This window comes from Trichosurus vulpecula, chromosome 2, assembly GCF_011100635.1.
Source record: "Trichosurus vulpecula isolate mTriVul1 chromosome 2, mTriVul1.pri, whole genome shotgun sequence".
Taxonomy (NCBI): Eukaryota; Metazoa; Chordata; class Mammalia; order Diprotodontia; family Phalangeridae; genus Trichosurus; species Trichosurus vulpecula.
Window position 1 is genome coordinate 358,360,345 of NC_050574.1, and position 26,028 is coordinate 358,386,372.

Here is a 26,028-nt window from a genome sequence, read left to right on the forward strand (position 1 = left end):
TTACCGCTGAATGTACAAGTCACTGATTATGCCAATACAACAAAGATAACCACATGTTTGAGGATTGCAATGTGCCAGACATTCACGGAGAAAAAAAAAAAAAAACAAAAACACACAACTAAACAAAACTCACGCAACAAACATCTGAGAATCTGGACACTTCACATCAGTGTTTAGAAGTGTTTCATTAATATCTTAAGACAAGTGTATCAAAACCTTGGCATGTTTTAATTTCAAGTTGCCAATTTTGTTTTACTAACATCAGAAAGTTATGGCTACACTGCCAATGCCGGGTCTGCTTAATTTGACTTAAGAGTTTAATATGACTTAACATTAAAAGCTCACACTACCCCGAAATATATAATTTCACGCATACGGTGACATTCAACATTCAAGTGCCAGTGTTTTTGTACTGTCTTTTGGTCAAGTTTCTTTAAACTTTCAAAGAATCAATTTTAGGCTTACAAAAATAAATATTTGTCAAAATGTTCAATAAATATTACACAAAACTAGCAGCAAAAAGTATCTAGAAATCTGTCGTGTGCAAATAGTTTTCTTCCCAACTATCATTCCCATGGTCCCAAATAAATTTTAGAATCTAGTCCCTTCCCCTTCTTAGACAAGCTGCGTTCAACAATCTCCAAGAGACAAAATAAGATTGGAAGTTTAAGGACACGCACACAAGACATATATATAAAATTCTCTGAATGTGCAATAAAAGAAGTATTTTGTAAAAAGTTATGGGCAAAATGTACAAGGGCCTAAACCTAGACTAACTGAAATAGCACCATAACAAATGACCTCAATACTGTCAAGTGCACCTACTTAATAAAAGTTTTAGAACAAGGCACAATACACTTGAAAATCTATTGCACTTTAGGAGATTTTTGCCGTCTTCCTATGCCACTGAAAAAAGATTGAGAGTTTTGATCACGGCACTCTGGCCACAAATATTATTATTTGTTATTGCAAAGGATCAGTGCAAGCAGTTAGCTCAGGAGATGATGACAGAGAAGGACAGAAGTAACATGGTTATAACAAGGGGTGGAGTGTAGCCATAATGGCTTTTGTTTTCTTTGAATGGCTCAGCTTGCCTCATTGAGCCTCTGGACACTGTGGCTTGCTCTTCCGGGGCAGGAGGCCCGGGGAGCATGCCGGGAAGCAGACAGTTTCCTGTGTGAGGAGTCATGGGGCTGGCTGAGGGGAGGTGTTGGCGGCTATGCTAGGGGGAGGGGCCAACTCAGGAACCAATCGGCCCTGGTCATTCGGGCGGAGCTTGATGATGTCAGAGACCCTATAAGAGGGGAGAGGACAGCTCGAAGAGCTCTCTTCTTTTCCTTTTCCGGTTGGAGCCAGCGACAGTTACGACAGTTACATCGTCAGTTACAGCGACCGTTACATCGTCAGTTTCAGTTGCAGCTTCAGTTACAGACACAGACACAGCTGAGGCAGGAGCTGCCAGTAGCAGAGCTGATCTACGGGAGGAAGCTGAACAAAGACTTCAGGCCAGTGGGTAATCTTATTACCATCGAGGGGGAAGCATGATTTTGCTTTACGCAATCATGCTTCTCTGTAGCCTCCTGGTTACTCTTGCAAGGCGTACTTATTGGGCCTGGAAGATTTTGATCAACATATCAAAATGGGGCTTTTGGTTCATGGGTTGGTTACTGTGGAGCCTAAATAAATGTTTTGATTCTTCTGCCTTCTACTTTGAGAGTTTCTTATATCCGGCGGTTCCGAACCTTTCAGACATGTTTATGATCCTCTTTGAGATTATAAACTCTGCCCTCCTGATACAAGGTCATGAAGTCAAACTCCTTCCTTCTATACACGATGACTTGGAGGCCCTGTGAGAATGATTTGCCCGATTCACACAGGAATTGAGTGATGAGGCCAGGGTTTACATCCTTGATGTCTGGCTCTAGAGTCACTTCTCTTTCTATATTCCATGAGAAGTTGAGTGACATAGAGGAAAGACAGCTGTCCATGGAGCCAGGAAGACTTTTGATTTGACACTTGGAAGCTATGTGACCCTGCGTAGGCACTGAAGCTCCTATTGTTCTAGGTGACTTTCTAAGTCGAAAAGAAGCTGTTTACCTACATTGGTAGACAGAGTTCCGTTTTCCCTTTTCTTTATATCAATAACATTACAGATTCAGGCCATATCTCCATCTAACTCAGCTATGATATGCCTGAGACAAGGCTTGAATCCAGGACTTCCTGATTCCAATGTTGGCATCTATCACCTTTACCATGTTGCTTCTAGGAAAGTAAATGTATTATTCTGTTTAATTTGCAGAGAAAGAAAATGAGGCTCAAGGTCATTAAAAAGGTTCTTCCTAAGTCATGAAGCTAGGAAAAAAAAAAGTAGCAGAAACGCAACTGAAATTCAGACTTTAAAGTACAGTGGTGACCTTTCTACTCTACCACTCTGAACATACACAATTACAGATCTTGTTTCAGGAAGACCAGTAAATTTTCAAAAATATGCAATTCTGTTGTTCTTCAGTGATACTTTTTTTTCTGTTTAACAGGGAAAGGCAGTAGAAGAGCAATCAAACTTCATGGTAATGTCGGAGGTGAAATAAAAAACAGAAGAGAAGGTAACAATTTGAGCCTATTCAGCTCCTCTTTTCTGCCTTGCTAGATTGGCAGCTGTTCCAGCTCTGAATCCTCAGAAACCTAAGGAAAACAAAGCCTTCCTCCAACTCCAACCCCTACCCTTACCCCCCATGCTGTGCTTACAGATCCTCATTCAAGATTTAAAACTAGGGAATCAGGCTTCAATTTAAACTATAATTAGGTTGAATACCTTTGAAAATGTCCTCTTTCAGAGCTTACTTGGAACATGAGCTAAGTCTAAATGTGTATACGCTAGTCAAAATTAAATACAAGTTTCCAGAATCCCTGGTGTTTTAAGGTATAAAAAATGAATGCTGCCCTTTCCTTGACTGGGAAAGATGAAAAAAATTATTCCCCTGCATTTGATCCCTTCTGTGCCCAGGTACAGGTTTATCAGTTACAAAATCTAGATTAGCAAAGTAGAAACACTGAAGAGAATTGAAAGAAGGATATTTGTTGACTAGGGTGGTTATGTTTGGATGAATATCTGAAAGGCAGATGTTTGTGCAGGCCTATCTGAGTCAGGACTGAATGAGGGCTGGTGGTTGGATATTCCTTTGGGCTATGAAAATAGACTGCCAAATTCTGTTTTTGTAAGTGGTGAAGGTGAATGCAACAATGTTTTGCAGCCATTCTGGAACAATAGATCCATGTGTTCCCCTTCCTAGTCCTATTTAGTATCCTTCCTCTTCCAAGAAGCTCTGAAGTTCATTCACCCCATTCCCTTTCCCCAAAATCTCATAACACTTATCACTCTCTTTCAATGGCTTCACCGGGAAGAAGGCAGGGATTTTATGTCAGACAACAAATCATAGGTTATTACAATGTGTCTCTTCAGAAGACACCCAAGGGCTTTCACATATAAAAAAATATACCTGTGAAGAAATGACATGTTAAAAGCAAAGCAAGTGAGACAAGAGAACATAAACAAGTTTACTCTATTGATACAAATTGCAAGAGAGCTGGAGAGTGACTTAGAAGTGTAGTTCTAATGAAGTATTGTATCCATGGCACTACATTGTAATGTGATAACTAATACCTTCAGGTAACTGAAATGGTATTGAAATATTCTAGTCACTGAGTGAAACTTAGAAACATAGTATCTTATAAATGAAAAAGACTTTAGAGTAACCAGTAGTTTTTTAGCTAGAGCTGACATTACTACTACTTTGTATAATTTTCTGTATTTTATTTTAATGAAGTAACACACAAAAGCCAAACCATCCTTACACTTAAAGGAATTTATTAAAGGGATTCAACGTATATACATAGGTATACATATAAGAATATGCATATACATACAATGAGTAAATAAAATAATTTTATGTGATATTTTATGCATGATATGTAAGAATATTCATATAATAAATATGCAATATTAGAGGGCAGAGGCTGACAATTGGAGAAATCATAAAATCAATCAACAAATAAAATTAAGTACTTAATATGTACTAGGCACTGTGCTATGCTTTATTATACAAAGATAAAAATGAAGAAGTTCCTGCTTTCAAGGAGTTTAAACACTATTGGAGGAGACTATGTTTAAATTTAAGCATATGCAGAATAAATGTAAAATACATATAATGTAGATAAATATAAGGTAGGGAAGGGATAGTACTAACTTGATGGGGGTGAGGGAGATCAAAGAAGGCATCATGTATAAAGTATAGCTCAAGCTGTGTCTTGAAGGAAGTTAGAGATTTATGTGAATAATATGGGAAAGTAATTTATTTCAGTAATTGGGTGTGGTCTGTGCAAAGGCAGGGAGAAATGCCTTGTGTAGGAGATGTATATGGAGTAACTGTGCCAAGCATGATGAGTGTTTCTGTACAATATATAGTCTTTATACATGAGTAGTGTATAATCTTTAGGGGGAAAAGACAGAAACAAATTAAATTGATAGAAATAACAGAATATCATAAAGTACCAGGATTAGTTGTATAGGAAATTTGAGCTCCAATAGTTTAGAGAAGAGAATGATCAAGATACCCAGAATTTTCCTGATGCTTTCATAGACAAGAAAGGATTTGAAAGAATTAGAGTATTTGCAAACTTGGGAGAATAAACATAGCAAACTTGGGCAGGTGGGGAGGTCTATGAACAGAGATGTGAAGGTATGTTCAGGAACAAGGTATGTTCAGGTTTGCTATCCATGGAGGACTCCTGTTTTTTTTTTTTTAATTTAAATTTATTTATTTGACATATTTAGTTTTCAGCATTGATTTTCACAATAGTTTGAATTACAAATTTTCTCCCCATTTTTACCCTCCCCCCCACTCCAAGATGGCGTATATTCTGGTTGCCCTGTTCCCCAGTCAGCCCTCCCCTCTATCACCCCCCTCCCCTCTCATCTCCTTTTCCCTTCCTTTCTTGTAGGGCAAGATAAATTTCTACGCCCCATTGCCTGTGCATCTCACTTTCCAATTGCATGCAAAAACTTTCTTTTGTTTGTTTTTGAACATCTGATTCTAAAACTCAGAGTTCCAAATTCTCTCCCCCCTTCCCTTCCCACCCACCCTCCCCAAGAAGTCGAACAATTCAACCTAGGCCACATGTGTATCATCATGTACAACCCTTCCATAATACTCATGTTGTGAAAGACTAACTACATTTTGCTCCTTCCCAACCCATCCCGCTTTATTGAATTTTCTCCCTTGACCCTGTCCCCTTTCCAAAGTGATTGTTTTTGATTACCTTCACCCCCATCTGCCCTCCCCTCCATCATCCCCCCCCTTTTATTTTTTTTTCTTCCTCCCTCTTCTTTCCTGTGGGGTAAGATACACAACTGAGTATGTATGGTAATCCCTCCTCAGGCCAAATCTGATGAGCGCCAGGTTCACTCATTCCCCCCTCACCTGCCCTCTCCCCTCCTCCCACAGAACTGCTTCCTCTTGCCACCTTTATGTGAGATAATCCACCCCATTCTATCTCTCCCTATCTCTCTCTCTCAGTATGATGCTTTCTCATCCCTTAATTTCATTTTATTTCTTTTAGATATCTTCCCTTCATCTTCAACTCACCCTGTGTCACACATATATATACACATAGATATATACATACATACACATTCACATATATATACATAAACATATATATATATATATATATATATATATATATATATATATATATGCATATTCCCTTCAGCTACCCTAATACTGAGGTCTCATGAATCATCCCTGTCCTCTTTCCATGTAGGAATGTAAACAAAACAGTTCAACTTTAGTAAGTCCCTTGCAATTTCTGTTTCTTGATTACCTTTTCATGCTTCTCTTGATTCTTATGTTTGAAAGTCAAATTTTCTATTCAGTTCTGGTCTTTTCACTGAGAAAGCTTGAAAGTCCTCTATTTTATTGACAATCCATATTTTGCCTTGGAGCATGATACTCAGTTTTGCTGGGTAGGTGATTCGAGGTTTTAATCCTAGCTCCATTGATCTCCGGAATACCGCATTCCAAGCCCTTCGATCTCTTAAAGTAGAAGCTGCCAGATCCTGGGTTATTCTGATTGGGTTTCCACAATACTCAAATTGTTTCTTTCTGGCTGCTTGCAGTATTTTCTCCTTGATCTGGGAGCTCTGGAATTTGGCGACAATATTCCTAGGAGATTTCTTTTTTGGATCTATTTGAGGAGGCGATTGATGGATTCTTTCAATTTCTATTTTGCCCCGTGACTCTAGAATATCAGGGCAGTTCTCCTTCATAATTTCTTGAAAGATGATATCTAGGCTCTTTTTTTGATCATGGCTTTCAGGTAGTCCAATGATTTTTAAATGATCTCTCCTGGATCTATTTTCCAGGTCAGTGGTTTTTCCAAGGAGATATTTCACATTGTCTTCCATTTTTTCATTCCTTTGGTTCTGTTTTATAATATCCTGATTTCTCATAAAGTCACTAGCTTCCACTTGCTCCAATCTAATTTTTAAAGTAGTATTTTCTTCAGTGGTCTTTTGGACCTCCTTTTCCATTTGGCTAATTCTGCCTTTCAAGGCATTCTTCTCCTCATTGGCTTTTTGGAGCTCTTTTGCCATTTGAGTTAATCTGGTTTTTAAGGTGTTGTTTTCTTCAGTGTATTTTTCAGTATTTTTTTGGGTCTCCTTTAGCAAGTCATTGACTTGTTTTTCATGGTTTTCTCTCATCCTTCTCATTTCTCTTCCCAATTTTTCCTCTACTTCTCTAACTTGCTTTTCCAAATCCTTTTTGAGTTCTTCTATGGCCTGGGGCCAGTTCATGTTTTTCTTGGAGGTTTCTGTTGTAGGCTCTTTGACTTTATTAATTTCTTCTGTCTGTGTGTTTTGGTCTTCTTTGTCAGCAAAGAAAGAATGCAGAGTCTGAGACTGAATCTGGGTGCGTTTTCGCTGCCTGGCCATAATCCCAGCCAACTAACTTGACCTTTGAGTTTTTCAGTGGGGTATGACTGCTTGTAGACTACAGAGTTCTATGTTCCACGTTTGGGGGGGAGGTGCCAGCTCTGCCGCACCAGCACTGCTCCTTCCCCAAGGACCCCCAACCGGAACTGGGCTCAGATCTTCGGCAGGCTGTGCACCCCTGCTCCAATCCGCCACTTAATTCCTCCCACCAGGTGGGCCTGGAGCCGGAAGCAGCAGCAGCAGCCGTAGCTGCCCCACCTCCGCTGCCCCCAGGGCTGGAAGCCGAACCGCGAACTCCTTCCACTCCCGCAGCTTTTCCCACTAACCTTCTCAGCAGTCTTTGGTGTTAGTGGGTTGAGAAGTCTCGTAACTGCCGCAGCTCACTGAATCAGGGCGCTAGGGCCCCCTCTGCCCGGCTTCCAGTCTGGATGGTCCAAGTCGCTCAGGGTGGGCTCTGCTCCGTTCCCAGCTCCCAGCTCCATGCGGGATAGACCTCACCCAGAGACCATCCAGGCTGTCCTGGGCTGGAGCCCTGATTCCCTCTGCTGTTCTGTGGGTTCTGCCATTCTAGAATTGGTTCAGAGCCATTTTTTATAGGTTTTTGGAGGGGCTCGGCAGGGAGCTCAGGCTGGTCCCTGCTTTCCAGCCGCCATCTTGGCTCCACCCCTATCTGGAGGACTCCTGTTAATAGTGGGAGGTAAGGCTGCATAGTTTAAGTGACTTTAGAGTGTAGACAATATGAAGAATTTATTTGGAGCTTAGTTATTAACTCTATCAAGTGGATTTACTCATGGAAATAAATGATTTCATTCTTTAGGGTGAAATGGAAGAGGCTTGTGAGTACACAAAAGGCATCATTAAGCCAGAGTCAACCTTCATAGGATTACTGTATTTTTTGGCATTTGAAAAATCTATTATTGCTATTATTATTATTAAGATGGCTTTTTTCTTTTCATTGAGCTAACTTCTGTTAACTTATATTGAATCTGTGACTTGATCTCATTTCTCTTCCCAATTTTTCCTCTACTTCTCTAACTTGCTTTTCCAAATCCTTTTTGAGCTCTTCCATGGCCTGTGACCAGTTCATGTTTTTCTTGGAGGCTTTTGGTGTAGGCTCTTGCACTTTATTGACTTCTTTAGGCTGTATGTTTTGGTCTTCTTTGTCAGCAAAGAAAGAATGCAAAGTCTGAGACTGAATCTCGGTGCGTTTTCGCTGCCTGGCCATATTCCCAGCCAACTAACTTGACCTTTGAGTTTTTCAGCGGGGTATGACTGCTTGTAGACTACAGAGTTCTATGTTCCACGTTTGGGGGGGAGGTGCCAGCTCTGCCACACCAGCACTGCTCCTTCCCCAACCCCCAACCCGAACTGGGCTCAGATCTTCGGCAGGCTGTTGCACCCGTGCTCTGATCCGCCACTTAATTCCTCCCACCAGGTGGGCCTGGAGCCTGAAGTAACAACAGCTGTAGCTGCTCCACCTCTGCTGCCCCCGGGGCTGGAAGCCAAACTGAGAACTCTTTCTACTCCCGCAGCTTTTCCCACTAACCTTCTCCACAGTCTTTGGTGTTTGTGGGTTAAGGAGTCTGGTAACTGCCGCAGCTCACTGAATCAGGGCGCTAGGGCCCCCTCCGCCCGGCTTCAGGTCTGGATGGTCCACGCCATCCACGCTGGACTCTGCTCCACTCCATTCCCAGCTCCCAGCTCCCAGTTCCCAGCTCCCAGCTCCCAGCTCCGTGTGGGATAGACCTCACCCAGAGACCATGCAGGCTGTCCTGGGCTGGAGCCCTGCTTCCCTCTGCTGTTTTGTGGGTTCTGCCATTCCAGAATTGGTTCAGAGCCATTTTTATAGGTTCTTGGAGGGACTCGGTACGGAGCTCATACTAGTTCGTGCTTACCAGCTGCCATCTTGGCTCTGCCTGTGACTTGATCTCAATATTCCTATAACCCTATACACGAAATAATCCAACTTTAAAACATTGTAAAGCACACACAAGACCTACTGTTTGAGTCAGATGTGGCCCATACATAATAAGGCCTCACTTTTCCTATTCAAAGAAAGGGGAATGTTTAACTTAATACCATCTGGTAACATTTTCTCACACAAAACCCAGTTCTCTATTGAGAAGACAGTTGGGGGGGTAATCATGATACAGTCTTGTGAAAGGCCTCTCTAAACTTATGTATTGGCTTTTGTTACTTTCACCACAACAGAAGGGTTTTCTATTGAGAAAATGTGAATTTAATAAAAAAACTACTTTTCACTACTTCCTGTATGTCCTGCAGTTCCCCCTTCTCTAAACTCAAGGGAGCTGACTTTCTGGGAATAGAATGAAAGAACATATTGCAAGAGTTCCATCTGAGCCACAGACTGAACTTACTAGACTCTACATACTTTTATCAAAATATGTGAATAAATCACATTCATTACCATTCCATATCTATTTTGCAATAATAGATTTCTGCTGTTCACATCCTCCCCTGTTTGACATTCTTACCCACTCAATCCCCTGAATCTTCTGAGTTAATATCCTAACCCCATTTAGGGTGCAATGACTGTATTTTGTGTTCTGTGTTTTTTATGCAACAAACCATCAGAGATTTAGCAACAATGAAGTTGTCAACTTTAAATAGGAATTTCATCTGTTAAAATTGGTTTGAGTGGGCTCAGTGACCACAGGTATTTCTCCAGTCAATGGAACACAGGGTCTGATGTGTATTAATTGCATAGCTACTGCCATAATAATGCAGATTATCCTTGAGTAGAAATCTCTTGGAAACTCCAAAGCAATACTTCTTACAAGAGTAGTAATTATATGGTAATATGCAAGGGTGCTGTTGTCCTGGCACCTGCTAACTCCTTGATTATTAACTTACCAACTGCAGCTTGGTTATTCAGCCTCTTTAGTCTGTCTCAGAAGCAAAGTCCTATCATTCAAATATGTCATATGGTTCACATATTTCATTTTCCACTTGTAATCACATATATTGTATCATAGAATTATCTTAGCAGGAACTCCAATATGAACTAGAGCTAATTAATTATTTGAAGTGTCTTATACCAGTAGCCTGTGACTTTGAAATGGAAGTCTGGTAAAGTCAAGGCTAATAGCTTTTATATAAAAGGTATTACTGTTGTCTTATATTTCTTCATCAAGCACTCTTTGATCTAACCATAGGGGTCCCACTGGTTGTTCCTCACTGTTAACTTAGCACATCTCATTTCTGTGCCTTTGCGCTATGCCTAAAATGCTGTCCTCCCTCACATCTTGTGGTTTTCCTTCTTTTTGTTGTCTTTTTTCAGTCACATCTGACTCTCCATTGCACCATTTCAAGTTTTCTTGGCAAAGATACTGGAGTCGTTTGCCATTTCCTTCTCCAGATCGTTTTATAGATGAAGAAACTGAGGCAAACAGCTAGTAAATGTCTGAGACTGAATTTGAACTCAAGCCCTCCTGACTTGAGGACTGGAGCTTTATCCACATTATTTTTTTCTTTACCTCCCAAGTCTCTGGTGTTGATGGCTGCTAAAGCCTTCTCCCCTTCAGATACTGAGTTTCTGTTTTATCAAGAAAGATGTGCTGGAAAATTTTCAAAAGCATTATCTCTAGGGGAAAATGTATAAATCTGCATTATTAACATTTTCTCCATCATTTTTTAAGTCTAGACCAGAGATTTCAAACATGTGGCCCAGAGCTGCCCTCCCAAGGGTGAAGCAGATTAAAATATAGATGGGAAAAATTTAACAAAATAAATAAAAATACTATTAAATGTAATACAAATAAGTGCATGGAAAACTGAGTTAATATTTGGCTTATAGGGATCCTTTTGTGCAGTTTAGTGGTCCTATTTCTATTTAACTTTGTTGCCCCTGGTGAAGATAAAAAAAAGTTAATCTCTGTTTTACAGAATTTGTAGTTTTCTGAGTTGTTGATGCTTAGAATGAAAATTTAACAATCAGCTCTAGCAAGGATATATGATCTGGTTTGAGCACATCGTTTTGAAGCATTTCATATAAGCCTATATATGTTGATGCCGTCTACATAATTAGAATGTAAGAAAATAATTGATTGCTTTCAGTTATAAAAGTCAATTATTTTATGATAAAGAAAAGATTATCTCCTCCAGGCTCCAAGCCATCAATTTCCAGATGACTGCTCAGACTATGTACCCCTTGAACTGGACACATCGAGGAAGGGACAGCTCTACGCCCCTTACCAGGAGGAAGCAATTTCAGAAGCTGAGACCTTCATCCGTGACCCCAAAAGAATTTGGGTCCTATTTGTTTGAGAGGGGAATGATGAGGGTATAGTCTCTGGGAACCCCCTTGAATCTGGAGTACAGTGTTTAGGAACCCCCTTGAAGCTGGAGTACAATCTCTGGGAACCCCCTTGAACTCTCCAACTAGATCTATCCTTCCCCTAAGGCCATAAGCCTTACATTATCATTAGTCCCAAATCCCTACCTAGCTTTGCCCTTTATTGTCCATCTACTTCCCATCCTTGAAACTATCAATATCCATGCCTTCAGCTACTTCCCACCCTTAATTCCATTCTCTTGGTTCCTGGAGTCTAACCTCATTCTAGTCCCTGGAGTCTGACCTCATCCAGGACCCATCAAGCTCCTCCTTAGACTCCTCCTCAAGACCTTCCTTAAATCCCTCCTCTAGTCACCCCAGACCACCCCTCAATCCCTCCCACAATCTTTGTGCATATATGTTACATCTTGCCTCCATGAAAGTGCTCAGATTCAATCCAGCTCAGCTTAGATTGAATCTGGCCCACCTGTGAAAACAGGTGTCACAAAGGGTGGGATTTCTTAAGACAACCCATTATGGCAAACCCTTAATAAACTTTGTCATTTCCCTCAGCTGAGAAAAAAAAAAGAAAAAAAAGAAAAGATTACATTTCAAGTCCAGTCAGCCAGTTACCAAGAATAGGTAATTCATCCAGATGTATGAATGATAATAAAAGCTTACATTACAAAAGCCTACATATACCATTCATATACTAAATGCATAATACATAGTCAAATGCCGAGTACTAGATCTGAAATCAGAAAACCTAGGGCAATCCTGTCTCTCCTTATTACCTTTATGAAAATGAGTATCACTTAATCTTTTTTGGCATAAATTTCTTCATCCATAAAGTGATTATTTCTCATGAACCTTCTGATACTATGTTTTTAAGATAAAAATTTATGAGAGGTCCTTGGACAATTGATAGTAGTTTTCCATCATTTTGAAGTTTACAAAAGACTTTCCTCGTAACAGTACTGAGAGATATGTAATTCAATACTATTATTCCCATTTTATAGAAAAGAGAACTGAGGCCCAGGGTGAATACAATACCAGAAGTAACAGTAGGTTTAGCAGAAAGAACATTGGAGTAAGTATCAGGATCCCTCAGTTTGGGTCCTGGACTTGATGTATATTAGAAGTCATTTATAATTTTTTTGTGCCTCAGTTTCCTCATGTACAAAATGAAAGTGTTAAATGAGGCAATCTCTAAGGTCCCTGGGTCCTTTCTAGCTCTAAGATCTTATAATTCCTTTGATTCATTAATAGTTACACAGATAGAGAATATAAGAACTAGAACCTGAACCCAGTTCAAGTTAAGAAGTCAATTCAACAAACATCTACTAACCTTTTACTATGTAGCAGGTCCTATACTAAAATTTACTAGCTGCTTGACCCTGGGAAAGTTATTTAATCTGTATAGCAACTTCAGTTTCCTCATTTATAAAATCTCTGCCCTCAAGAAGAACCTTCCCAAAACAACTATGAGAGAGAGAAAGAGAGAGAGAGAGAGAGAGAGAGAGAGAGAGAGAGAGAGCTGTAAAATGGTTTGAATTATTTAGTTAAGTCTAATAAGCACCAATCTGTTTTGCAGAATTAACTGTACAATAATGCAATGATACAATCCCATCTTATAAATACAGGTCCAAATTGTATAGCTTTAAATGGAGTGCAGGGTGAGGAAGAAAGAGAAGATTCTAGCATAAACCTCAAATAGTAATAAAAAAAACCCAACAAAACAGCACATGAACTCAAATGATAATAACACAAAGTGATTATGTAGGTAGGCATTTTAAATGTGAAATGTCAAACCAATTTAAAATTTACCAAAAGTTAAATTAACTAGAAATAAGTTTTTCAAAACCCTGCCCCCACCCAATCAAGCACCATGTCATTCTACTACTTCTGTTCCTAATGAACAATCATAATAAATGAATAAAAAGACTCTGTGTCAAAAGTATAGGGCAAAAAACCAGTAACAGAGTCTTGACCTTTTCAATCACGTTGTCATGGAGGAAGGTGAAGTAACATGAAGCAGATCTGCCTTCCTCATTGGCAAGATACAACAGCCCCATTGTCAAGTCAGCTTCCCTTGTCTAGTAATGGGGTATGATCTCCTGAATAGTGTCAAGACCTTTTTAAATGTCAGGGCTTTCTGGCTCAGGGCTCTTTCTTCTGTGAGTTTCTCTTAGAATACTGGGACTGGAATGCAAAGATGGATTGTTGGCATTAGCACAATCTGAACTCTCCCTGGAAGTGATAGAGATAGCAAAATTGGCCAGTGGGCAAAGGGGATGGCTGTAGAAGAGTTGCATGCATCTTGCAGAAATCTTTGGGTTTTCAATGACCTCAAGTCAGAAATTACTTAAAGTTTTAACTGATAGACATTGCTATACTCCCAGCGGCACCAAGCAAATGCTTGAACTTTAAAGATACCTGAAGAGAGTGATTTTTTTAAAGTCAGTCTTTCTATCCTAAGTATTTATTTGTTCAATATATTTGATTTTTTGTTATTGTTATAACAGGCAACTGGCTACAAATAAAGGTCAACAACTCTGATTGTTCTAAAAGTATATCTTAGAAATAGATGGTGTGCATGTTTTTCTGGTTAGGTCTATGTTATTACTGGTACTTTTGGTAAATTTACTTCATTTACAACCTTTTTCCCTCCAGAAAATTTTCATTTATGTATATCCAGATAGCCAATGTTGGAAGGTGCTAATAAGATATAGGTTATGTAAATCAATTAAATTGAAGGCAACAAACATTTAGTAAGTACCTACAATGTATTACATTTTTGTCCAAGAGTTTAGGAACCCAAAGACCAAAGGGAAAAACAATCCACTGGATGAAAAGTAAAGTTCCAAAATGATGTTGGCACAGTAGAGCCCTGGAATGAATCAAATAAGGTGAAATTCAGCAAGGATAAATGTAGTCTTACACTTAGGATCAAAACATCAACTTTACAATTACATTATATGGGGGCATTATTAAATATCAACTTGTCTGAAAAAAGATATGGGAGTTTTAGTGGGTTTAAATCTTAATTGGAAAAAGCACTTCACTAGCATCTCACCTGTCCATATCTTCCACTTCCAAATCATCTCCCTTAAATGGAGTGGCCACCTCCTTCCCCCTTTCCCCTTCCAGCTCCCATTTAAGTTTAGTCTTCTTTATTAGAATGTAAGCTCCTCAAGAGTAAGGGTAGTCTTATATTTTATTGTGAGCAATTAGGACAATGGATGACACAAAATAAACATCTAATAAATGCCTTCTTGAAGGTCTAGTCACATGTCATCCTTCCTCCTAACACATACATACACAGACACACACACACACATATACACAGACACAGACACACACACACACACACACACACACACACACAGTCTAATGGAATCTTTTTATAGTATAGCTACATATTTACCAAGAAATGGAAAGAGATATGCTAAGGCTATCCCAAAGTCCAAGAAGAAAGATTGTGTGTCTGGAACAAAACATGTTTGTAGAAATGACTTGGCACTTCATGTTCTGATGAAGGAAAAACAAAACAAAACAAGAACAGAAACAACAAAAATCAAACTCAGACTTCATTAAGAGAAGTATAGCTTCCATAAATCAAGAAATTATAGCCTCTCTGTAATTTTCTCTTTTTGAATCACATATGGACCACTGTGTTTAGTTCTAAGCATAGCTATGAATAGCGATGAAATATTGCAGATTATCTAGGAGTGTAACTAGTAAAGAACCTTGAGTCTTCAGGTCTGAGAGATCCAAGGGTCAATTGAAAGAACAGAGAAGTTTAACCTGGATAAGAAAAGACATAAATGGAGTGTAAGAGGGCTATAATTGCTCTTATCAAGTACTTGAAAGGCTATCATGTCCAAGAGTGACTAGACTTGGCCTATTTGGCTCCAAAGCCTAAAACCATACGTGACAATTGCAGGTAAGAAGTGTTGGAAAGAAGAAATATACTCTTCAGGAAATACTTAAAAATTAGATCTGTCCAAAAATTCAGTGGGCTTCCTGAAGAGGCCCTGGGTATGTTGTTATCATATAACACCTCTTGAATATATTATCATAAGCATTTCTATTGGCCAGTGAGGCCCCTTTCAACTTTCATGTTCTGAAATTCTGCAATTTGCTTTAATGAGCTTCAAGTTTGTCTAATAAATTATCATGTCTATGTCCACATTTACTCTTGTAGAACCTGACACGGTAACATGCAAGTACTTAGTATCCAGAATTTCTCTTCAGTTGAACATGAAAAACAGAAAGACAGATTTATGTTTGATACAAAGAACAACTCCATAATAATTAGAGCTGCCTATAAGTGGGATATCTTGTCTGTCACCGTAGGTACCAAAGAAGAGGCCGAATGAATATTAGGTTTGAGAAGGGGGGGTGCTGTTCTTGTACTTTTAGAAAAAGATTGTCTCTGAGATAATTTCCAACTCTAAGATTTTCTGATTCTGGTAGTATTATTTTTAATTGGAAAGCTCATGAAATGTTCATTTAAATGCCAAGTCATCTGGGAACTTTTTAAATGACCTCTAGAATTTGGATCATGTGAGGGCTAATTGGAATTTGGCATTGTGCTGTTGGCAAACAGTGGCCTTCCTGTCTTTAGTGAATTGAATGAATGCAGTACTCTCCTCATATAAGCCTATATGGAGTAGAAAGGAGAAAGGTTTCTTTAACATATTAGAACAAGATGAGAAAAGATACTTAGCAGGAAAAGGCTGTTTAGGGAAATACCATAGTATTTTTAAGTTTATGGTTTATTTTCATTAAAAAAAAATTAAGCATCTGTCAGCATATTTTAAAGAATTTTACCATTTTAGAGCTGAGAAGGGATCTGAAAGATAGATTTAGATCTGGAAGGACCTTAGATATCTATTCTAACCCCTTTATTTCTAGATTGAGTTAGATCGGGAGTTCAGTGCTGGAGTGCTGCCAATGGATCACTCAACATGAAGTCAGGAAATCCTAAGTGCAAATCTGCCCTCAGACACTTACTAGCTATGCGATGATAGGCAAATCACTTAACATCTGTCTGCCTCAGATTCCTCATGTATAAAGTGGAGATAACAATAGCATCTATCTCTCAGGGTTGTTCTAAGAATAAAATTAAATAATATTTGTAAAATGCTTTGCAAACATCAAAACACTATATAAATACTAGATACCAAATATGAAATTATATCCAAAAATGGTAAGTGACCTGGTCAAGGTAAGCAAGCAGTAAGTGGTTGTGTGACTCTGGGCAAGTCACTTAATTCTGTTTGCCTCAGTTTCCACATCAATAAAATGATCTGGAAAAAGAAATGACAAACCACTCTAGTATCTTTGTCAAGAAAACCACAAATGAGGTCACAAACAACCAGATACAATTTAAGTGACTGAAAAGACTGAACAATAACAAAAAATAGCAAAGTCCTGGTGTTCCCTCACCCAAACCGAATGCTATTTTATCATACTGTTGTCACCTTCTCCTATTAAAGATGAAGCACGTAAAGCCAAGAGAGAAAACAGTGGCTCTTTTAAAGTCACAAGGCCAATTAGTGGAAGAATTAGGACATTTGGGGGCTATTGCTGGAAGGAGACTCAGCCCTGTGAGTCCTTTCCTTAGAGATCACAGATGAGGAGCAGGAGATGCTACTCAGAGAAGAAACTTTGAAGAGATGAACCAAACACTGATATTCTAAAATTTACTTGCCACTTTGGGGTAGGTCAATTTTATAGTGTGAATAGAAGAGTGGGAAATATGAAGTGACAGAAGCTAGTGGCCAGAAAATCAAATTTTGAAGTTAGATGGCAAAATCTGATTGTCATGGTATGACCTGCTTCTCCATTCTGTGTTAGCTTGGTAAAGATAGTCAAACCTCACTGTCTAATTTAATGTTATACCCTACAAGAACTGTAACTTTGAAATTCTACTTTCTAGTCACAATTTATTATTTTTTACATCTCTTTCTCTCTCATGTTTTTCCCTTATGTTCACTTTTACTCATTTGATCGATCCTTATACTTCCAGTTCTATCATCCTGTTGTCACTTTCTTTTATGTCCAGGCTCAGTTCTATTATGGGCCTATTTGCCATGTACTCTGCCACTGTCCCCTTTTCCCACATGAAATGCCCACTCCATATACTCTAAGCAAGATTTTTGGAGATTATGCCTCCCTCCATGGGAGAGAAATTTTACCCTGAAGTTGAATTGCTTTAACTAGCAGGTTAGTGCAAACTCACCTAACTCACTAAATTTACTTGGCTTCAGACCATGAATCAGATCTACCCCCTTCCATTACGTTACCTCTCTGACTAGTTTCCCACCACCATACTTTCCACCTTTTCCCAAAAACTTTACATTCTATTTCCTAACACTTGTTCTGGGAATAGGCATTGCATCATCATTAGCATTTTTATAGGAAGAGCATGATAATTGATTGCCCTTTGGCTCCACTCACTATTCTTGTGATTTCCTTGGGCAAAAATCTCTTTCACTACCTACCACTCTAATATGTGGGTATTCTCCTCTCATTAGACTATAAACTTTTAGAATGCAAGGACTGCCTCACTTTTTTAGTTGTCTCCCCAGCACCTAGCATAGAAGCTTCTTGGTAGATAATAAGTGCTTAATAAATGTCATTACTTCCATTTTATTCCATCCATTAACTTTAATGTTTTAATAGCTACTACCTTATAATCGCTTGCTCTCTTATCTTTCAGGGTTATCACAGAGTGATTATAAGTCCACATACATGGTAATCTTCACTACATGATTCCTTCACTACTTCAGAGATATTGTTCCACATCATCAGAGAAAATAAAGAAATCACCTTCATTTTGTTCACTAGTAATTCATGGTCATCAGTTGGGTCCTTTACTCTATCCTTATCAATTCTTGCACAATTGTTTCAAACATTTAGTTTTTTCTCCCACCCCTCTCCCACAATCCCCACATTACTCATTTAAAACAGGTAGCCTAGCTCAGGGTGGGGAACCTGGGGCCTCAAGGCCACATGTGGCCCTCTAGGTCCTCAAGTGTAGCCGATTGACCAAATCCAACCTTCATAAAACAAATCCCCTTAATAAAAAGATTTGTTCTGTAAAACTTGTACTCAGTCAAAAGGCTTCATCCAAGGACCTAGAAGGCCACATGTGGCCTCAAGACCCCAGGTTCCCCACCCCTGGCCTAGCCTGTTATGCTACTTCAATGACAATATTTAGACCTTACAATGTGAGCTGGCAGTTATTTATTTTCATTCTGTATAACTTCTCAGCATTTTCACTGCCTTGCTCCCTCCTTCATAAAATAAGATGTGTCCCTAATCTTAATGAAGTCTAATCTCCACTTCCTCCCTACCTCCTAGCAATTCTCTGTCATACATTCTTGAATTAAATTCAGTGTGCATTAATTAATTCCCCGCTATGTGCTAAGCATCTCTTTCACTGCCAAAATTCTTGAAAAGGTGGTCAGCACCTAATCACTTCTTCCTCTCTCTTCAACTATTCACAATCAGGTTTCTAACTGTCCTACTAAAACTGCCCTTAAAAGGTGCTCTAACAAGCTCCTAATCACTAATGCAATAAGCCTATTTTCATCTCTACCTTCCTGGATTTTACTTAAGTTTTTGCTACTCCTTAATTTTATTTGATTGTTTCTTGGTTTTAGAGGACTCAAGTTCTTTCTTAGTTCTCTTTTTCTCTTTCTGCTCTTGTTCTTCTTTTTGAGTTTTCATTCTCTTCCAGTTGCCCCAACATGGGTGTTCTCTAAAGGTTTGAATTGGCCCCATATCCTTCTTTCTTTCCTCTTCCCCCTTTCCTTTTGTCTCTTCATTTCTCTCATTCTTCTTCTCTCCCCCCCCCCCATTTTAACTCTTTTCCTCCCTCTTTCTCCTTCCCTTCTCACTAGGGAGATCATTTATTTTTCATAGCTTCACCTATCCCCTCCTCTATTTGTATGATACCCCAAGTAATTTTCATGGTGTAATCTTCATTTTTAAATTCCATTTTGCTAATTGTCTACATGACACCTCCAACTTGATCTACCATTGGCACCTCACAATCGAAATGTCTAAAACAGAACTCTAAACATATTTCTACTTCTGTCACCTCTTTTTGAATCTCTGGCAGACAATCCAATTCACAACTTTGGGATTCTCCTTCACTCATCTCTCTCCCTCTTCTCTCAAATTCTACCACTACTTATATGCAATCTCCACATCTTTCATATCCATCTCCTCTCTTTTCAGATTGTCACCGAACTAGGAGAGGCACACTTGAGCATCTACCTCAAACATTGCAATAGCTTCCTAAATAAGTCTTTTGACTTCTTCTCTACACCCCTCTACCCCAAAGTCCAACTTTTGTTCTATGGCCAAAATTATATGTAAGAGGCAATGCTACAGAGTGGAGGGAGTGACAGCCTGAGAACAAAACGGAATAGCATTGAAATCTCACCTCCAAAACATACTGTGTGATCATAGGAAAGTCACTGATCTTCCAGAGGCAGTTTCCACATCTATTAAAGGGCCATAAATATATAGAGAAAGTCTTTTAACTTCTCAGTGCCCACATTCACCTCTATTTAAGTTGCAAAGGAGCTGGATACTTAAAAGAAGTTTTTTTTTTTTTTCCTTAGAAGACCTTCATATTGATGAAATCACAGGTCAACTCCTTTAACAAGTCTATTTTTTAGAAGACCTATCTCACAGGTTTGCTGTGAGCCCTGAATGAGATAATGTTTGGAAAGCACTTTGTAAATGTTCAATTATATATAAATACATACATCATTATTGTTTTCTGCATAGTGATTTATTTATGTCTATCCCCCTCTCAAAAACATACAGTGGTTCCCTATGCCTATTGATTCTTCTAGTAGACACATCTCTACAGGAAATTTGAGGCCCAACATAATCTGTTGTAACCCTATTTTCTTAGGCTTAACTGTCATTATTCCCTACAACCTTCATTCTCTGGCTTAGCCAAACTGTCCCTTTAACAAGTTTTGCTGCCTCTTCACATTGCTCCTTGTGTCTGGAATTCCCTTCCTCTCTTCACCTGATTCTTACTTCTGTTTTAGGGTTGAAATCAAATGCTATGTCCTCCAAGAAGACTTTACCTCTCCTCCTTGATGGTAATTACCTTCCCACTCATATGGCACAAACTATTTTTTTTCTAATTCTGTGATACAGCTAAGTGGCACAGTGGGTAGAGTGCCAGGTCTGGAGTCAGGAAGCTTGTTGTTGTTCATTCTTTTAAGTCATGTTGAACTCTTAGTGATTACATTTGGGGTTTTCTTGGCAAAGTTAGTAGAATGGTTTCCCATTTTCTTCTCCATCTCATTTTACAGATGAGGAAACTGAGGAAAACATGGTTAAGTGACTTGTTCAGGATCATAAATCTAGGACCTGAGTTCAAATCCAGCCTCAAACACTTATTAGATGTGTTGTCCCTGGGCAAGTCACTTACCCCTATTTGTCTCAGGTTTTCTCATCTGTAAAATGAGCTAGAGAAGTAAATGGGAAACCATTCCACTTCCTTTGCCAAGAAAACCCTAAATGTAGTCACTAAGAGTCAGATATGACTGAAAAGAATGAACAACAACAGGGACAGAGCAAAGATGGCATCTGGCAAGTTGGGACTTGCTTAAGTTCTCCCCCAAATTCCACCAAACACCTGTGAAAATGGCTATGAACAAATCCTAGAGCTGTGGAACCCATGAAATACCAGAGAGAAACAGGTCTCCAGCCCAGGACAGCCTGGATGGTCACTGGGAAGGCTCTATCATATTATTTTGGGAGTGGACCACAGAGCAGCGTGGGCCATACCAGGACACAAAAGACCTCGTGTCAGCCGGCCAGGAAAAGGCCTTAGGGCTATCAATCATTGAGCTGGGGCAGTTACTAGACTTCTCAACCTACAAACACCAAAGAGCAGGTTAGTGGGAAAGTGCAGGATCTAATTCAGAGCAGTCTAGTCACCCGCCATGGGGACAGCAGAGTTGGTGCAGCCATGGCAGTGGCAGCAGCAGGAAGCTCCTGAGGCTGCTTTCAGAGCTCTAGAGTCAGTTGATTCCCGAGTCCCTGGAGTAGAAGTAGCTCTGAAAACAGCAGTGCTTGGACCTTAAAGCTTGGGACAAAGTACTCTCTACTCTACAAGCAGTCATACCGTGACAAAAAGCTCAAGGGTCAAGTAGTTGGCTGAGAACATGAACAGGCAGTGAAAATGAACTCAGACTCAAAGTCAGACTCAAACTCAAACACTACATTCCTTTTTTGGTGACAAAGAAGATCAAAATATACAGCCAGAAGAGGTCACCAAAGTCAAAGAGCCTAGATCAAAAGCCTTGAAGAAAAATATGCATTGGTCTCAGGCCATGGAAGAGCTCAAAAAGGATTTGGAAAAGCAAGTAAGAGAAGTAGAGGAAAAATTGAGATGAGAAACGAGAGCGATTCAAAACCATGAAAAACAAGTGAGTGACTTGCTAAAGGAGACCCAAAAAATACTGAAGAAAATAACACCTCAAAGGATAGACTAACCCAAATGTCAAAAGAGCTCCAAAAAGTCAATGAGGAAAAGAATGCCTTGAAAGGCAAAATTAGCCATCTGAAAAATTAGATTGGAGCAAGAGGAAGCTAGTGACTTTATGAGAAATCAAGATATTATAAAACAGAACTAAAGGAATGAAAAAATGGAAAATAATGTGAAATATATCATTGGACAAATGACTGACCTAGAGAATAGATCCAGGAGAGTTAATTTAAAAATTATTGGACTACCTGAAAGCCATGATTAAAAAAAAGAGCCTAGACATAATCTTTCAAGAAATTATCAAGGAAAACTACCCTGATATTCTAGAAACAGAGGGTAAAATAGAAATTGAAAGAACCTACCGATTGCCTATTGAAAAACATCCCGAAAAGAAAACTCCTAGGAATATTGTCCCCAAATTCCAGAGTTTCCAGGTAAAATGGAAAATACTGCAAGCAGTCAGAAAGAAACCAATTTGAATACTGGGAAACACAATCAGGATAACACAAGATCTAGCAGTTTCTACTTTAAGGGATCAGAGGGCTTGGAATAGGTTATTCCAAAGGTCGAAGGAGCTAGGATTAAAACCAAGAATCACCTACCCAGTAAAACTGAGTATCATGCTCCAAGGCAAAATATGGGCTTTCAATAAAATAGAGGACTTTCAAGATTTCTTGATGAAAAGACCAGAGCTGAATAGAAAATTTGACTTTCCAATACAAGAATCAAGAGAAGCATGAAAATGTAAACAAGAAAGATAATTCATAAGGGACTTACTAAAGTTGAACTGTTTTGTTTACATTCCTACATGAAAAAGATGATATATGCAGTTCATGAGATCTTTCTCAGTATTAGCGTAGTTGAAGGGAATATATATATATATATATATATATATATATATATATACACATACATACACACACACACACACACACACATATATATATATATAGAGAGAGATAGATATAAAGATATAGATATATAGATATAGGTAGATATATAAAATAGATATAAACATACATACATATATATATATGGAAAGGGACAGAAGGGAAGGCTGACTGGGGAATGAGGTAATCAGAATATATGCCATCTTGTAATGGGGGAAGGGTAGAAATGGGGAGAAAAATTTTAACTCAAAATATTGTGGAAATCAGTGTTGAAAACTAAAATATTAAAAAAAAATGGTATAAAGTTTAAAAGAACAACAACAACAACAACAAATACAATTACCAGGACTAAGGATCATGATTTTGTCCCTACCCTAGTCCCAAAATTGGTTGTATTCATATCACATAATCATAGAGGAGAAAGGGTTGATTTGGTAACAATATGTTAAAGGACAGTAATCTCTTTGGAAGAATGAACATCTTTTTAAAATTAAAACGAGCCTTGTCATTGGATAATGAGGAAAAAGAGAAAAAAAATCTATGCCCTCCAGCAACAACAAAAATAACACCAAAGGTTTTTTTAATTTTATTTTCTTCTGCCACCCAAGACTTCTAGCTAGCTCTCTTTTAAAGTAATTCTTGAACTGCCGAAAAGTCCCAAGCACCTACCACTGATGTCTTACCTATTTAAAGCCACCTACAAGACTCTGTCTTTCTCTCTGTCTCTCTCTGTCTCTCTCTCCCTTTCTCCTTCAGTCTCTTTGCCTCTGTTTCTCTCTCTCTCTCTCTCCCTCCCTCTCTGTCTCTCTCTCAATTCTCTTTATTGCTATCAGAGAGAAGTCTTCACTTATTAAAAGGGGTCAAAGGTTGTTAACACTATGTTACCAAATTAACATTTCTTTGTGATTCTATCATGTGTTTACTACAACAGAGCTGGGGAAGACCCACAACATTTTCCCCTTCCTCTCACCCCATTGTTATGTAGTATTTTTGTTATTTTCCCCATACATCATAAACTCCTTGATGACAGGAATCATTTTTTAATCTAAACTTTGCATATTCTCCATTAGCCAATACTGGACTCTGTGCATTGTCAGTATTTAACACATGTTTATTGTGATAGTAAGAATATCTCTTTATATCTAGTCAGATTTCTTTCTCTAAAACACAGAAGCACTGAAGAGGTGACCAGTTCTCAGATTTAATTGCAACAAGTACCTTAACATTCTTTGTCTTAAATTCTCATATTTCTTGGATATACCAATTCAGACTGGTAAAATCAAGGGCTAGCGAAAAATTAGATTTTTTTCCCACTTAAACACCCAGCAATGCCTCCTTCTAGTTTGCCCAAAATGTCTAAGATGCAAAACTAGAAAAGGGAATAATCTGAGACCTAAAGACTATGAATTTAGAATAATTTTTTTTCAGCAATTGATTAAAACATGCTTAATTACATTTAAAAATAATATTTTATGCTTGAACAAAGCCTCCTTTGGAATAACCATAACAAGAAAAGGCCTGAGTAATAAACTTTGAGCAACCTGTTAGAAACAATTATAAGACTTTGAAATACTTTGAATTATCTACCAATTAAAAGTAAACAGATGATCAATAGTTAGTCTAGATTTTTCTTTTATTTTGGGTTGAAAGCATTGATTTAATTTAACAAAGATTTATTATCATTCATGTGGTAAGTGATACATTGTGGTGGAGTCATGCCTCTCACTCGTACTGTCAACGTGAACATGTACAAGTCATGTATCTCTACACATACTAGTGCTGGCTTCCTTTACTGTTCCTCAAACAAGACACTCCGTTTCCTTACTCTGGGAATTTTAACTGTATGTCCCCACTCTGGGAATTCTCTTTTTCATCTCCGCATCCTGGTTTCCTAGATTCCTTAAAGTCTCCATTAAGATTCACTTTCCACGACAAGTTTTTTTTTTTTCCAATTCCCCTTAATTCAGAGCTTTTTTTTTTTCTCATGATCATCTCAAATTTAAATACATCTTATTTTGTAGATAATTGTTTATGTGTTTTCTCCCTTGCTTAAAAGCAAGGACTATTTTTTCTCATTTTTTGTATCCCAAGTATTTAGCAGAGTGCCTGTCACATAGTATTTACTTAAGAAGTGTTTATTGACTGACTGATGGACAACCATTCATTGGCCCAAGTAACACTTTTAATATTACAATATTCAGAGAATATGTCAATCTTCTTTGGTTGAGGCAATTTCCCCACTGGGAGTTACCTATACCAATAGTCCAAACTAAAAGGAAAAAAAAATAATAAATTAAACAACATGCTAGGGATTGGAATGTTAATGAATAATTGCAGTTTAAAACATTCTTGGAATTATTATGTCAATGCTCTGCTAAATTTTCCTCATGCATAACTGGAAAGGAATGTTATTTGAAGACTTTTCCTATTGCTGAACCATCCTCAGATCTAAGTGCAGCATCTTTCTTGCATGGCTGATGTCCTGTACCCAGCTACATGAAAAATTAAATAGAAGGTAGATTTAAAGTACCTACTCTACACTACCTAGTGGTTCATAGATCTAATTATGCTTCTGAGAGGATATTTGTAGTATGTGTATTTCCCACACAACCCATAAGATGTGTAGAGTAGAACAATTATATCCAGAGCTTCTTACTCATCTTTCATATAATGGAGAGTGAAACACATAGCCGTAATAGAAAGAAAACTGGACTTGGAATCAGGAGAAGGCTGATTCCAAATCCCAGCTCTGATATTTAATAGGTGTGTAGCTTTGGTCAAGACATTTGTCCTATTTGAATTTCATTTTCCTCATCTGCAAAATAGAAGTGTTAAAATTTGGACTATCTACCTCACACAGCTCCTGTAAGGAAAATGCTTTGCAAATGTTCGAGAATCATAGAAATATAAATTAGAATGGTGGAGAACTTTTCACAGCTGTGATTTACATGATTATCAAAGTGAGTGTACTATGAGGAGAATACTAGGGAATCAAATTGGGGAAGAAACAGTGGGACTTGTGTCAGAGGTCCTGGGTTGAAATCAGCACCTGCAATTTTCTAGATGAAAGACCTTAGGTCAATTAATCTTTCCAGTCCTCAGTTCATATATAAAATGAGGAAGTTGTAATAAATGGCCTCGATGTTCCCTTCTAGCTCTAAACCTATGATCCCATATTGGAGTATTGGACTTATTATCATATAACCTTAGTAACTCTCTTTTTGGCCATGTATAAATCAGTGGAAAATACATTTTCTCTTTCTATCTGAGCTAGTCTACGCTAGAAAAATCAGATAGACAGCTATCAGCAGGGAAT